Below are 11,881 nucleotides of genomic sequence, written 5' to 3'. Positions count from 1 at the left end.
TGCCCTCTATTTCTGACGGGTGAGAGGCGAGCTGTCCCCCATGGGCAAGAGAATGACCTTCATCGTGGTCACCTTCCCAGCTGCCTTTTCTTGAAAGCCTTTTATGGAACAGGTGCCAGGCTAGCAGCTTTATCTACAGCGTCCGTTTGAAATTTAGACCCCCATCTAACACTTCCTAACTCTTATTTTTTAAGGAAGGAGAAAATTTTAAACTCTGACCAAAAATGACAATTTCATCTCCATAATAAGATATGAAAGATCTCCACAGGCTCACCGATTCCCCTTCAGTATCCTTGAAATGCCCCTACTTAAAAGTCATCAAAGTTCACTGCTGCTTTTATTTATTTATTTTTTTTACTGCTTATTTATTTTTGAAGTGGGGACACAGGAGAAGGAGACAAAGGATCTGAAGCAGGCTCGGCACTATCAGCACAGAGCCCAATGTGGGGCTTGAACTCAGGAACTTTGAGACCATGACCTGAGCCAAAGTTGGACGTTCAACCAACTGAGCCACGCAGGCGCCCCTCACCCCTGCTTTTAGACTAATAAACCAAACACCTTACATCAGCCAAGACATCCAGCGTGATTTCATTCCTGCTTACCTGTCCTGCCTCTTATTTTCTGCCAGCCCCTACTGTCATATCATATACTCAACACAAAAACATAATTGTGTGTTATCACCTGTCCCTGTTACCCTTCCTCCTCACCTTTGTGTACTCTTTTCTGTCTCTCTCCCTCTGCTGGTCTCCCTTTCACTCTATCAGAAACGCTCCCCTGGGTCTCCCTCTCCTCTTCCTTCAACTTAGATAACTCGTTCTCAGATTTTCAGGCCCTTACTTGGAAAGCCTTCCCAACCATCCCAGGACTACATTAGATGACTCCCTAATAAGACTACCTCCTTGTCATGGACCCTTGAATCACTGCATCACAGATTCTGTCGGAGACTATCACGGTTGGAAACCTTATTCCAACCTTCTCAGGGTATTGACTGGGAAACGGAGCCCATCAGAAACCACCACCAAAAAGTCAAACTTAGGACATGAGTTCTACCCCCTTTCTCAATGACTTGGTGAAAACAGGCCCCCCAGGTGATTATAACAATCTGCTGCCCAGTCACCCAGGTCCTCCATGCAGTTCTGTCCTGAAGAACTTTTGGGCCTGACTTTTCCGTCCCTATCTGCCTCTCTCTCTCTCTCTCTCTCTCTCTCTTCTCTACTCCATCACACCACCTCATTTATTGCACAGGAATGCTGCTGATGAAATATTTTTCACCAAGTCATGCATAATTGGTTTAATGTCTCATCTCCCTAGAGCATTTGCATTTTAATAGGGGACAATATTTTATTAGCATTAATGTTAATTATTAAGTAAAATAGCATTCATTTTTATAGCACGTTAGAGTTTACAAGACACATTTACATAGAGTATCAAATCTATAGTCACAGAGGTGAAGAGAGGAATGTGCTTTCATTAAAAGAAAAAAATTACTTTGAATTACAATTTCTTCCTGTGTGATGACTCTTCTCTGTACCTGGAGACAGAGGGTATTTAAATTGAGATATTATACACAAGTAACAAGCGATGCTAAACCCTACACTGTTTGTATAATTAAGAAAGACTGTGAAGTATTCCTCCATTTTAATAGAAAATTTTTATTTTGCTATAAATTATGCTCATTGTAACAAATTTAAAGAGTGAACTGTTTCCCCAAAAGGTAACTCTTGATAAGAACATGTTCTTAAGGGAATGATGTTCTGAAAAAACATCAGTTATCACTAAACAAGGCAGAGTTCCGTTCACAACTATACTAGAAACACAAAGCTAGGAGGTTAGGACATATGCCCAGCTTCCAATTTTGTTCGTCTCTTTGCCCTCTCTTACATTTGGAAATCCGTCAGAGAAGAAAACATGGTAGGCTTTTCTGGTTGGATCTTAGTTCTCTGGATTCAGTCATTGAAGGAGGGATGTGACAAGAGGGGATTTTGCAAAACTTAATCAAATGGTTATTGCCAGATTGCAATGAGTCAAGAGACTAGAAATGGAAATATTGGCCAGAACTCTAAATAAGATATAATTAGGGTCCAATCCAGGATTGCAGCAGTGGAGAGGGAAAGAAAGTGAATGCATGGACATAATGTGAATGCATCTCCAGTATTGACTGAAGTGCCATCATCCTGCCATGATGCCACAATCTTAAACTCATTAACTTTGACAAGCAACTCAAAAAGAATGAAAAGCCACATTCAACATGGTGATGTAATCAGAGCCTCTATTTTTTTTCATGTAAAATGTCTAACGTTTGTTTAATAATTGGTAAGAATAAGAAACTGGACTCAGAATTACTAAAAAAATTACTTAGTAAATATTACTAAGAATAAGAAACTGACAATAGAAACAAATACACAAGTGACCCACTTATTAGATTTTAAAACTGTGTTACTGTTTTCAAGAACATAGATGACAGGATATAGAACATTGTCAGATAAATGGAATCTTTAAGAAAGAATCAAATGGGAATTCTGAAGTAAAAAATAAAATAACTGAAATTAGAAATGCAATAAATAGACACAACGGATTGCATATAGCTATAAAAGGATGAGTGAACTAAAAGAGGTACCAGCAGAAATGATCCAGATTGAAGCACAGAGGGATCAAAAAAAAAAAAAGTCAAAAAAACAAAATATAAATAATAAGGAAAAAAAAGAGTATGAGAAACAAATGGACAATAGTGAAAAAGTAAGGCATATATGTAATTGAAATTCCACAAAAGGAGGAAAAAACATGCTGACAAATATGTAACTTTCAAACGCATGTGGGACATTTACCAAACTGACCATATAGACCTACATAAAGCAAGCTTCCAAGCATCCACACAATTCACAGGACGGACATTATTTGAAATGGGTTTTATGATGGCACCAGATATAAACTAAAAATACCTAATAAGATACCTAATAGGCAACAAGAACATTCACAAATGTTTGAAAATTGAATAATAAACTGCTAAACAATACATTCAACGATAAATCACAAGGAATATTAGAAAATATGTTAACTGAATGATATTGAAAATCTGACACTTAAAACTTGTGGCATTCACATATATGAAAAACTTACAGCTAACATCAACATTACCAAGGCTTTTCCCCTAAGGTTGGGAACAAGACAAGGATGTCCACTCTCACCATTTTTATTCAACATAGTGCTGGAAGTCCTAGCCACAGCAATCAGAAAACAAAAAGAAATATAAGGCATCCAAATTAGCAAGAAAGAAGTAAAATTTCACTATTGCAGATGATATGACATTATATGTAGAAAACCCAGAAGACTCCACCAAAAACTGCTAGAACTGATAAACGAATTCAGTAGAGTCACAGGATACAAGATCAAAGTACAGAAATCTGCTACATTTCTATTACACCAATAATGAAGCAGCAGAAAGAGAAATTAAGAAAACAATCCTATTTACAATTGCATCAAAAGTAATGAGTAAGATACGTAGGAATAAACCTAACCAAAGAGGTAAAAGACCTGTACTCTGAAAACTATAAAACACTGGTGAAAGAGAATGAAGACAACACAAAGATATGAAAAGACATTTTATCCTCATGGGTTGGAAAAACAAATAGTGTTAAAATGTCTATACTACCCAAAGCAATCTACAGGTTTAATCAGTCCCTACCAAAATACCAACAACGTTTTTCACAGAACTAGAAAAAAAGATCTTAAAATTTGTATGGAACCACAAAAGAACCCAAATAGCCAAAATTTTGAAAAAGAAAAGTTGAAGGTATCATAATTCTGGACTTCAAGTTATATTTAATCAAACAGTATGGTACTAGCACGAATCAGACACATAGATCAACAGAACAGAATAGAAAGCCCAGAAATAAACCCACAATTATAGAGTCAATTACTCTTTGACAAAGCAAGAAAGACTATCCAATGAGAAAAAGGCAGTCTCTACAACAAATGGTGTTAGGAAAACTGGACCACTTTCTTTTGCCATTCACAAAAATAAATTCAAAACAGATTAAAGACCTAAATATGATATCTGAAACCATAAAAATCCTAGAATAGAACACAGGCAATAATTTCTATGTCTCTGACATACACTATAGCAGTATTTTTCTAGATATGTCTTCTGAGGCAAGAGTAATAAAAGCGAAAGTAAGCTATTGGGACTATATTAAAATAAAAAGGTTCTGCACAGCAAGGGAAACAGTTGATAAAATTAAAAGGCAACCTACAGAATGGGAGAAGATATTTGCAAATCACATTATCACATAAAGGATTAGTATCCAATATATATAAAGAACTCATATCACTCAACACCCAAAAAACAAATAATCCAATTTAAAAATGGGCAGAATACATGAACAGACATTTCTCCAAAGAAGACATACAGATGGCCAATAGACACATGAGAAGATGTTCAACAATAGTTACCATCAGGGAAATGCAAAACAAAACCACAATGAGATAACACCTCACATCTGCCAGAATAGCTTAAATCAGAAACACAAGAAACAAAAGGTGTTAGTGAGGCTGTGAGGAAAAAGGAATCCTCGTGCACTGTTGGCAGGAATGAAAACTGGTAAAGCCACTCTGGAAAACAGTATGGAAGTTCCTCAAAAAGTTAAAATAGAACTACCCTACAAATTCAGCAATTACACTACTGGGTATTTACCCGAAGAATACAAAAACACTCATTCAAAGGGATATGTGCACTCCTATATTTCCTGCAGCATTATTTACAACAGCCAAATTATGGAAGCAGTCCAAGTGTCCATTGAGAGATGAATGGATAAAGATGTGGTCTATATAAACGATGGAATATTATTCAGCCATAAAAAATGAAATCTTGCATTTGCAATGACACAGATGGAGCTACAGAGTATAATGTTGAGCAAAATAAGTCAGTAAGAGAAATACAAATACCATACGATTTCACTCATATGTGGAATTCAACGAACAAAATAAATAAGCAAAGAGGGGGTGGAGAGAGACACAATCAAGAAACAGACTCTTAATTATAGAGAACAAACAGATGGTTACCAGAGGTGAGGTGGGTGGGAGGATGGGTTAAATACGTGATGAGGACTAAGGAGTACACTTGTTGTGATCAGCACTGAGTGATGTATGGAGTTGCTGAATCACCATACAGTACACCTGAAACTAATATAACACGTTGTATTAACTATACTGGCATTAAAAGAAAAAACTTTTTTAAAAAAACTTGTGGCATGTAACTAAAACATATATTAGAAAAGAAGAAAAGTTGAAACATCTATTTACCTCAAGAAGTTTAAATCTTAAAAAGAACAAATTAATCCAAATAAAGCAGGAGGAGGAAAACAACTAAGATAATAGAAGAAAATAATGAAATAAATATAAACTTGGAATACAGAAATCAATGAATTCAAAAGTTGATTCTTTGAAAAGACTAATAAGGTGAAGAATCCATAGCAAGAGAGAGACAAAGCAAATAACCAGTATAAGGAAAGAAAATATAGACATTACTTTGTGTCTAATGATATTAAAATGCAATACAATATAAATAAAATAGGATACAATAACTTTGTGTTAATAAATTTATCAATTTAACCAAAATGATCTAATTTTAAATAATATAAATTACTAAAACAGACACATGATGAACATGTGAAGAATACTTTATGTATTAAATAAACTGAACTTGGAATTTAAAATCTTTCCACAAAAAAACAAAACAGAAAAATACATAGACCCTAATAATAATTTCTGAATTCTCTTTTGGATACGTAAGGAAGAAATAACACCAGCATTAGAAAAACTCTTCCAGGAAAAAAAAAAAATGAGAAAACAAATCCCAATTCATTTCTATAAGGCCAGCATAATTTGTTAGGTTTTTGGTTTTTTTTACCTTATTTATTTTGAGTGAGAGAACAACCGCGTAAGTGGGAGAGGGGTAGAGAAAGAGAGAGAATCCTAAGCAGGCTCTGCACCGTCAGCACAGAGCCAGATGCAGGGCTTGAACTCACAAACCGTGAGATCATGACCTGAGCCGAAATCAAGAGTTGGACACTTAACCAACTGAGCTACCTACGGGGGCACCTAAGGCCAGCATAATTTGATCTTCAAATCTAAAAGAACAATGGAGCACCTGGGTGGGTCAGTCAGTTAAGCATCTGACTCTTGATTTCAGCCCAGGTCATGATCCCAGGGTTGTGGGATTGACACCCACGTTGGGCTCCGTGCTGAGCATGGAGCTTGCTTGAGATTCTCTTTCTCTCTGCCTCTCCCTCTGCCCCTCTTCCCTCCCTCCCTCTCCCTCCCTCTCTTCTCTCCCTCTGCCCCTCTCCCTAGCTCGTGCTCTCTCTACATGCACGCACTCTCTCTCAATAAAATAAAATAAAATAAATAAAATAAAATAAAATAAAATAAACAGGAAGCGAAAAACGTCAGGAAGAGCCAAGACAATCTTGAGGAAAACAGTCGGAGGACTAACATAAGCAAGTATCAAGATGTACTATGGCGCTCTGGGTCGTTAAAGCATTGGAAATACACGCAAACAGACAAATGAAGCAAAAACCAGCATGCAGATACAGAGCCATACACGAAGTCATTCATTCCTAACAAAGGTGACACTGCAGTTAAGTGAAGAAAGCATGATCTTTTTAATAAACAGTGTCATGATAATCTCGGCTCCCTATTTTATAATAGACATAAGAATCTCAGATGGGTTATAGATCTAGATTGTAAAGATAAACAAGTAGAGCTTCTACAAAATACCCTAGAAGAAAACAAAAAATACCCTAGAAGAATATCTTGATATCTTGAGTAAACAGAAATTTCTTACACAGGACAAACATATGAACAACTGACCGTATAGAAAAACCTTGACAAATCAAGATTTCAAATGTTTTCATTAAAAGAAACCACTGAAAGTACAAGGAAGATATCTGAAATTCAGATGCCTGACAAAGGATTCACTCTGGATTACATAAAGAACTCTCTCAATCAGTAAATAAAAGGCAGGAAATGGGGGGGGGGGGCGGAGAGAGAATAAAATATTATGCGGTACTTCACAAAAAAAGGGTATCTAAGTGGCTAATAAACATATGAAAATAATCAGTCATCAGGACAACGTAAAGGAATGTGAGGTGGCAGTATTACATGCCCACTAGAATACCTAAAATAAAAATACCCCCAATACTACATACCATCAGTGAGGATGAGGAACCATCAGAACATTCCTGCCCTACTGGCAGGACTACAACACTAGAAAACCATTAAGTGGTATCTCCTAAGGTGAACACACAGGTACCCTCTTATGCGGCATTTTCACCCCTAGGTATATGCCAAACAAGAATAAGCATGTGGGGTGTCTGAGTGGCTCAGTCAGTTAAGCATGTGACTCTGGATTTGGGCTCAGGTCATGATCTCAGGGTTCGTGGGTTCAAGCCCCCTTGGGCTCTCTGCTGACAGAGCAAAGCCTGCTTGGGATCCTGTCTCTCCCTGCCCATCCCCTGTTTGTACTCTCTCTCTCTCTCTCTCTCTCTCTCTCTCTCAAGATAAATAAATAAACTTTTAAAAATTAACAGAAAAAAATGAGTTTGTAAATGCCCTAAAGGAAATGAACAAAAATGTTGTGCCATGACTATTCACTGTAAAAATTAGAAACTTCAGGTCTTCAACAGTAGAATAAATAAATCTTTGCATATTCATATAATAAATTAATATACAGTAAGGAGGATGAACTAAGTCTTGCTACACACAACCACATGGTTAATTCTCATAAAGATAATGTTGAGAAAAAGAAGCCAGACTCAAAAGAGCATATGTTGTAGAATTCTACTGTGAAGTTGAAAACAGCGCATTAGAAGTCAAGGTAGTGGTTCCCTTGAGAGACGTAGTGATGGAAAAGAACAGGAGGGGTCCTCTGGAGACTTGGTCACATGCTGTTTCCTGATTTAGGTACTAGGTACTGGGGAGTGTTTATCATCGAAAATTCATCAAGCTGTACTTTAATGACTCATGCACCTTCCTGATGTTTTATAAAAGGTGTGTTCAATAAAAGATTTACTTAACAACAAATTGTGTGGCATTCCAAAATCTTGCCTAATCTATGCTCTAGTCTCTAGGGTTATTTACCCCAACTTTTGGGTTCCTGGACAAAATTCCATTATGTGTGTGTTTGGGGGATACAATCCTCAGGACACTGGCTGGATGTCGTACCATTTAGTCCAATTCTGACACTACCCACCGCTGGATAACGTCAGATTCCACAGGTTAAGGGTTCAGTCCTGTAAGACTGGCCCCCCCACCCTCACTTCAGATGCCAGTCACAAGCCCAGGTTATCACCTGTACTTGACCAACTGGCTGTAAATCAGAGGTTCCCGGGACCTCTTCCTTGGGCTCGACTGATTTGCTAGAGCAGCTTAGAGAACCGAGAGAAACATTTGACTTACTAGATCACCAGTTTGTTTATAAAAGGATGTAACTCAGAAACAGCCAGATGGAAGAGGTGGACAGGGCAAGCTGTAGGAAAAGGGTGTGGAACCTCCATGCCCTCTCCAGGTGCTCCACTCTCTCGGGACTTCCACAAGCTCACCAGCCCAGGAGCTCTCCAAAACCCCTCCTTGGGGGTTTCTTACAGAAGCTTCATTACACAGCCATGATTTTTAAGTCATTGGCCTTTGGTGATTTATTCTACCTCTAACCCCTCCCCTTACTGAAATCGGGGGGTGGGGCTCAAAGTTCCAACCCTCTTTTCCTGATTGGATCCCGCTGGTTCACCCCCATCCTAAAGCACTTTCCAAAAGTCACCTAATTAACATAAACTAAACCCAGTTGTGATGGAAAGGGGCACGTTACGAATAACACAACACCCATTTCACTTTTATGGTTCTTTTTTCTTTTAATTTTTTAATGTTTATTTATGAGAGACAGACAGAGCACCCGTTGGGGAGGAGCAGAGAGAGAGGGAGACACAGAATCCGAAGCAGGCTCCAGGCTCTGAGCTGTCCGCACAGAGCCCCACTCGGCTGGAACTCACAAACCTGGAGATCATGACCTGAGCCAAAGTTGGACGCTTAACGGACTGAGCCACCCAGGCGCCCCTCACATCTACAGTTCTGATGCATTTCAGGAACTGAGGACAAGAGACCAACTATTGTAACAAAAGATGTCCCCATTGCTCTTACTGCTCAGGAAGAGTCCAAGAGTTTGGAGAACTGTGGATGAAGACCAAACATATACAGGAAATATATCTCAATTCATTTTTAAATACTGCTTGTCTGAGATACTGCCTCTGACTAAATGCCTGGCATAGTCTTGTGCTATTGAACAAGAGAAGGTTGCTTTCTTTTTCCTTGTTTTTTTAAAAATTCTTAAGTAATCTCCACACCCGAAGTGGGGCTCGAACTCACAACCCCAAGATCAAGAGTTGCACACTGTACCAACTGAGTCAGCCAGACACCCCGTCTTTTGTTTTTCTTAAAGAATAGAAATGTATTGGGGTGCCCGGGTGGCTCAATCGGTCGATTAAGTGTCTGACTTCAGCTCAGGTCATGATCTCATGATTTGTGAGTTCGAGCCTCACTTCAGGCTCTCTGCTGTCAGTGCAGAGCCTGCTTCAGATCCTCTGTCCCCCATCTCTGCTCCCTCCCCTGCTCACACTCTCTCGTTCTCTCTCTAAAATAAATATAAACATTTTTATAAAATTTATTTAAAAAGAAGAGAAAAAGGTTTGGCGCCTGGGTGGCTCAATTAAGTGCCCAACTTATCTCGGGTCATGATCTCACTGTTCGTGGGTTCGAGCACCGTATCGGGCTCTGTGCTGACAGCTCAGAGCCTGGAGCCTGCTTCAGATTCTGTGTCTCCCTCTCTCTCTCTGCCCTACCCCCACTCGTGCTTGGTCTCTCTCTGTCTCTCAAAAATAAATATTTAAAAAAATCAAAAAAAGTCAATCAAAACGAACACCCCAAATGTCACGTATATTTCAAATATTGTAACATGGAGAATAAGACTCTTTAAAAAAAAAACCTCTAAGACTTACAAGAATTGCAACTAATCATAAAAATATTAGGAAATTAACAGCAATGCACAGACAATTCCTGAGGTTTTTTCCTGAATTACATGCCAGGGACATAAAGATCTGGCTCTCCAAATTAAACTCCAGATCTAGCTGAAAATTTCAAAAGAAGAGAACACAGTAACATCACAAAACCATCTCCTCTGCTCGCTAACTGGCGAATCCTCAATTACAAACTGCTCAGTTCCTGTGCACGTTAGCCAACTTGCAAGCATATGACAGCATTCGCTCTTGTCCACACCTAAGCCACAACAAGAGCACCAAACTTTCCATTCATCTGAAATCCTCCCCAGCCTCCACCCCAGTGGGCAGCCCTAAACACAGCTGTTTGATATCCTAAGCAGATGTGGAACACAGGAACCTCAGTGGGGCAGGATTCCAAGTGTCTGTCTGCCTTCAGATCCTCAGGCCCCAAACTATCTACTTGCAACAGAACCTAGTCTGGAAACAGTTCTCTCTTCTGGTGGGGGTTGCCGAGAATAGAGGAAGAGAACTGGGAAAGAAGGGAGAGTTAGGGGATGGGAAACCAACAAAATGTGGTGTTCGTTTTCAGGAAGCTGCTAGGCTGGATCTTTCAGAGCAGCCCATATTTTTCAAGATGCATTTTCTTTGAGGTACCCCACTCCGGATACCCCAGTGCCCTCCTCTCCGCCCAGGCCCTTGCATCACCACCAGTCAGGGGAAGAGGCCGTGGCATAGAAGTGGTCACAGTCCTCTTGGATAAGCTTTACCGTAATCTTCATAAACCTCAATGCTCAAGGTGCAGAGGGAGATTGGAGGAAACTGTTTTTCCGTTGGTTTCTCTCTGACTTCTGTGGCTAATCATTCCTAGAACAGGAAGCTGGAGAAATTTAGGTGGGAGACACTCTTCCGACCAGTCAGGTTTCCTCACCCTCCTAGGGTACAACTGATTAGGAAAAGCTTCGGGGTTACATAACCTCCTTCCCCCAGGGTGGTTTCTCATCAAAAGGTGAATGAGTTGCCCACCCCTGAGAAGGAGGGCGAGAATCTCTCGGTTGTATTTTAGTATTGCTGCTGACTGCACTGCAACGCCCCAATGGACCAGTAGGGCAGAAAAATTGAATCCATTCATTTACTCAAGAAGTATTTATTGAGTGCCTACCATTCCAGGTTCTTGGGATATAGCAGGAAACAAAAGGAAGACTCCTAGTGGAGGCAGACAGAATGAGCAACAGTAAATAAATAAATTGTATAGGGTGTGAGAAGGTGATAAGTGAAACCAATAAAAGCAGAGCAAGGACAAAGCAACGGGAGAAGGGGAAGGGCGAGGGGGCGCTGCAATTTTAAACAAGGTACAGGGTTCAGGCCTTGAAGAGATGACACCTGAGCCAAATCTTGAATAAGATAAGGGTGTCAGTTATGTGACTACCTGGAGGAAAAGCAAGGGTCTAAGGTTAGGTGTGTTCCCAGTGTGTATAGAAGACAACAAAAGTGGTCAAGGTGGGAGGAGTGGAGTGAGCCGGGGGGAGAAGAATGAGAGGTAATGCGGCAGAGATAGAGGACCAGGGCAGGTAGGGCTTTGCAGGTCGCTGTAAGGCTCCGGGCTTTCATAATCAATAAAACGGTAGCCACTGCTGCTCTGACCAGAGAAGCGGCAGAATCAGACCATCCACCATCGTGCTCACTCTGGAGTGAGAATAAACACAGGAAGGTCCTCTGTCTGCATTGGAGATCTCTACAAGCTTCTGAGTGAAGTCAGATTGACCTGCAGACCCGTCCCATCCTCACTGGCATGGTGGAGGGAAGGTGGAGGGAAGGTGGAGGGAAGGTGGAGGGAAGGT

This window comes from Panthera uncia, chromosome F2 (assembly GCF_023721935.1).
Source record: "Panthera uncia isolate 11264 chromosome F2, Puncia_PCG_1.0, whole genome shotgun sequence".
Taxonomy (NCBI): domain Eukaryota; kingdom Metazoa; phylum Chordata; class Mammalia; order Carnivora; family Felidae; genus Panthera; species Panthera uncia.
The sequence above is the reverse complement of the archived record's forward strand: the minus strand, read 5'-3'. Positions refer to the sequence as shown.